Below are 5,076 nucleotides of genomic sequence, written 5' to 3' on the forward strand. Positions count from 1 at the left end.
AGAGAGAGAGAGAGAGAGAGAGAGAGAGAGAGAGAGAGAGAGAGAGAGAGAGAGACAGAGAGAGAGAGATAAACACGTTAATTATGAACAGGGGTTGCCGATCACACACGTTCCACCATTGAAAATAAGCTTAAATTCATTAGCTTAAAATAAGATACATTTAAGGTGAACAAGGCTCAAAATATGTAATTGTTAAGTCTGACGACTTATGCAGTTAAAATATTTCAAAACATTTGATTTTATTTTGCAAAAAAGGGGAGGGTGATCCTCCCTGTAAAATAAAATCTTTGCCAGACGGCAAGTTATAAACATTGCACTTACGTGAATGGGGAGTAAAAAAGAGCATCTTTCTAGATATAAGCTCAATATATAATTATTACAAGTGACGAAAGTGGGAACAGGATATATGCATTAAGTATACATATCCAAAGGGCAACTACACATTCTATTGATTTATTTCATGTATTAAGTACATGTATATATCCACGTCTCCCATTACACTTGAATTCTCAGTTTCTCATATAATTTCTTTAGTTTTTCAAATGACCCATAAATTACATTTACACATTTCTTTAAAAAATCATAAAAGTGAAGAAAGTCCTCTCAAGATAAAGTAATACAAAAACTTAAAATGCAAAATTAAGAGGGATGGATAGTCATGCCCAATTTTAGACTGTCTTTATCTCCTTTAGATGAAGAGCTTTATTATTAAATAAAGATATAGGGGGAAAATCAAATTTAAAAGCTAAAATATATGGATATGTTCTTGACTAAATAATAGTTTATAGCTTAACAAATCATATCTAAAAATTTTAGGTATTTCTAGTAGTTAATTTTGTTGACCATCCAGTCTCCTTAGAATTAGATTATTATTCTGTTGAAAGAATATTTGTATATATATATTACATGTACATGTATACATATGTATTTATATATTCTGTTCAAAATACTAAAATGCACCAAATATTGCTATATATTTGGAGCATTACGAATGAAATAATGTATGTCTTTAACTGAAACTTCCTCTGTGATTAATATATATATATATATATATATATATAATATAATATATATCTATAGAGAGAGAGAGAGAGAGAGAGAGAGAGAGAGAGAGAGAGAGAGAGAGAGAGAGAGAGAGAGAGGAGCGTCATGCCGAAACTTTAGATCAGGGGCCATATTCATGAAAGTATCTAAAGATCGATCATAAGATCAATGTCCTGGGATATATCTTAAATCATATTTTTCGACCATTCTTAGACATGGTGTAAACTAAGGCTATCTCAAAAATAAATTTAAAATAAATGTCTGACCATACACTATCAAATGTTAAAATTGAAAACCAAGATACTTCAAATACTTCAAAATTTTTATACCTTGATTGAAAGCTCTCTATAATTCAATCGACGATAGAGGGTAATGAATGATATTTTGTATGGGGACACATTTGTTACACAGAAAGACGTCATTTTAAGTGACGCTTGATTACAATTACGTATACATGTTAATTTTTTAAAGTGACATAATACATTAAAAAAACTAACCCAAACTTACTCGTTATAAAGGGAAATTGGCCATGAACTTATTTGATGAAAAACTAACTAAAGATAATTTTAACGATAAAATTAATATATTAAAAAAAAAAATAAAGTTATATCTTTTTTTTACCTTTAAAAAAAAAAGACTCATTTAATAAAACAAGAAAATACCCCATTTCCCAATCCAAACGAAAAGCAGTTTAAAATTTCCAAGATATTTTGACCTACACCTAGTTCGAATCTAGGTACATTCCCTTATGATTTTTCCATTTCCCAGCATCTTTAATTTGTTTGTGATACCACCACATGTACAAATCGATTTTGTGATGTATAGTCCGGTACATTTTATCAAGGACAATTCTAATATCCAATCGTATAATTGCTGAAAACTATATAAATATAAGACACAAGGAATCAATCTGTGAGTATTATATGGTGATCAATTACAGTCGGGCGTCATCACAACTATCATAAAGACCGGCTTCTGGCTTTATTTGATTTGATCACCCCGACCGTTTTTGATCATGCCGTAATGTTAAAAAAAAGTTATGCATGTAAAAGTATACCCAATCGATAGGTATGAAGTATACGTCATAATATTGAGTTGTCCCACGCCACCTTAAATGCAAGATCAAACCATTCTGAATTACTATTGTGAATTTAAAAAAAAATGATTTTTAATGATATCTGAAAGTAAAAAGGAATTATTCAAATTGTAAAATTAGAAATAATGTAATGTTTTTACAGAGCAGAAAGATTGAGAATTTATTTAAAAACTTTACTTCCGATGTTCTTTTGTCAGACTTAAGAAAAATATGTAAATATCGCTTTAAAAGCGCTATAACTTACATGTTCATATTTATTTAATCGAGAACAGACGACGTACTAAAAAAAAATCAAAGATGATATTTTTTTTCTGGCCATACTAAATAGTAAAATGAAAACCAAGATGCCTCAAACTCAAAAGTTTTTACATCAATAGAAGAGCTTATTACTATGCTAAACATAGGCGCTTGATTATGTAATACTATATCACCCTATAGAGAATAAAAATAACACTGTAAGGATAAATTTAATCGCCAAACAGGTGTCTGTGTTCCTAGACCTTCTACTTCAATCGACAACAGAGGAAATTAAATGATGTATGAGTAAAAGTTTGTGTACAGAATTACGTCATTTTAAGTGACCCTTGAGCTTATTAACTTTAAGGCGTATACATGTATGTATTCATGTCACTAAAATGACAAAACTAATGAGGAAAAACCAAACTTACTCGCTCTGACGGAAAATAGGCAAGTATCTTATTTGACGATATACTTTTAAGGTATAAGTATCTCGTTAAAATGATCGACTTATTTTATTTTTATTACCAATTTTTAAAAAAGGACAGATCCGGCTTTCTAAAACAAACGAATAATGTATTGGGTATACCTACATTTAAGCCGAATCTGGTACTAGTACATTAAAAAAAGAACGTTTGGAAATTCCACCATCTTCAATAGCTAAATCGTGTCTATAATACGTGCTTTATGTGATGACGTAATTCTTATTTTGTTTGTTTAAACAAGAAACTTGACCCTATATATATATTTTTATACTCAAAAATGTTAAGAGATTTACTTTGGAAGCGTATTATTGCCACATTGATTTTTTTTATTTCACTATATATATATGTAAAATCTCGGACTGTAAAATTTACATATTAGTAATCTGTAACGTTCACATATTAATCTTTAAAATTTACACTTTAATCTGTAGATTTTACACTTTATTCTGTAAAGTACACATTAATCTGTACTTATGTTATACATTAATATAAGGTGTACATTTATACTTCAATCTGTAACGTTTACACATTAATCTGTATAAGTTATACATTTATGTGTACAGTTACGCTTTAATCCGCAAAATTTACACATTAATCTGTATCAAGTATCTGTAATCTTCAGTTCGCAGTTAATTTCGTCTCTTCTTGTTTCCGCACTATTTCTTTATCATAATCAATAGTCAAATCAATCTAGCACAAAAAATTGCCCAACCTCAAACTAACTACAAAAGCCATAAATATGATTTTGTGATGATTTTTTATTAATCCCACATTTAAGACTATAAAATTCATCAACAGGGAAAGAAATCTAATATGTTTTTTTCTGCAAGGTGGCCATGGATTATCCCGCGTGCTTTGCTCGTGCATCTCCCATTTTCTCTCGGCAGATCTGGCAATATCCACAAACACTATCCAACACTTTTGATTCCTTCGAATTCAGTGTCACTGGACGTTATTTCTAGGAAGTTTAATTCTGTTGATTTTATGGAATAGTCAATTATTTATAACTCTATCATTAACTTACATGTATCTTTCGCCCCCTACAGGCAAAACGGCTGTCCTTTTAAGCTTGCTTGTCGTCTTTCCCAAGCACGTAACATCGTTTTTGAATTGAAAGTAGGGGGGGGGGGCAGAGTCATAAGAAAATCTTGATAAGCAAAACGAGAATAAGGTTACTTTTCAAAATCCTAATCAGTGGGGGCGGTTGGGGTGGGGTGGGGGGGGGGGGGTGTTACATATCACTTAAATTTCACTGTTTGTTTCCTTATTTTCAATTCAATTTTTTGTACATGACATGGTCCCATAAAAGTGGGGGGGGGGGGGGGGGGGCAACTCCATGTTAATTCTATTTTTTGTATAGTCTGGTACCCGCCCCCGCCACTTCGTTTTGGGGTCCCCAAAACGAAGTGAAACGAAGTGGCAGGGGCGGGTACCAGACTATTCTTTGTATGTAAATTGAGAAAAATCTTTGCTGCGCAAAAAAGTGGGAGCCAGGTCCCCCTGCTCCCCCCCCCCCCCCATTGCTACGTGCCTGTTTCCGTCTGTCTGTCAGTCATTCTGCCCATCTTCGAATTGATTAGAAAAAAATTATTGTTGTGTAGCTTCACGTCAATTAACTGTATACTAAGTTCAACTTTTGTAATAAACTGTAGGCTAATCTCAACTTTCGTAATAAACTGTAGACTAAGTTCAACTTTCGTAAATGTAATGGAAAATAACTGGGATATTTATCAATTTTGAATCATTTGAAAGTAACTAATAAAATATATTGCTATATTAAAATGAAAACAAAAAAATAAACCGAATTCACATTACTGAAAAAACATACATGCCAAAAAAGCCAGCCATTTTGTAGTAGAACTTTTTTTTGAAGAGTTATCCTCCATCAAAAATATCATCCAAAATACTTGTATAAAAGTTTAAATTTCTTTACACAATATCTTAATAAACAAAATAGTTTAAAAATTCAAGGTGTAATTAACTGCAAAATTATATAATCAAAACGTTGAGAATTCCTTTGATAGTTTACTTATACCGGTATAATGAATTTGATAACACCTTCAGAATGCTACTACCCTGATTAAAAATGATGGACCATTTATCAATAAGGTAGAAAATGAAGTCGTTATACAGTGAATACCTTATAGTAAGAACACTTAAATAAATTTTACACATAATGAGAAAACGGTGCTTTTAAACTGTGCTATTCAGTCA

Source organism: Magallana gigas, chromosome 9 (assembly GCF_963853765.1).
Source record: "Magallana gigas chromosome 9, xbMagGiga1.1, whole genome shotgun sequence".
NCBI lineage: Eukaryota > Metazoa > Mollusca > Bivalvia > Ostreida > Ostreidae > Magallana > Magallana gigas.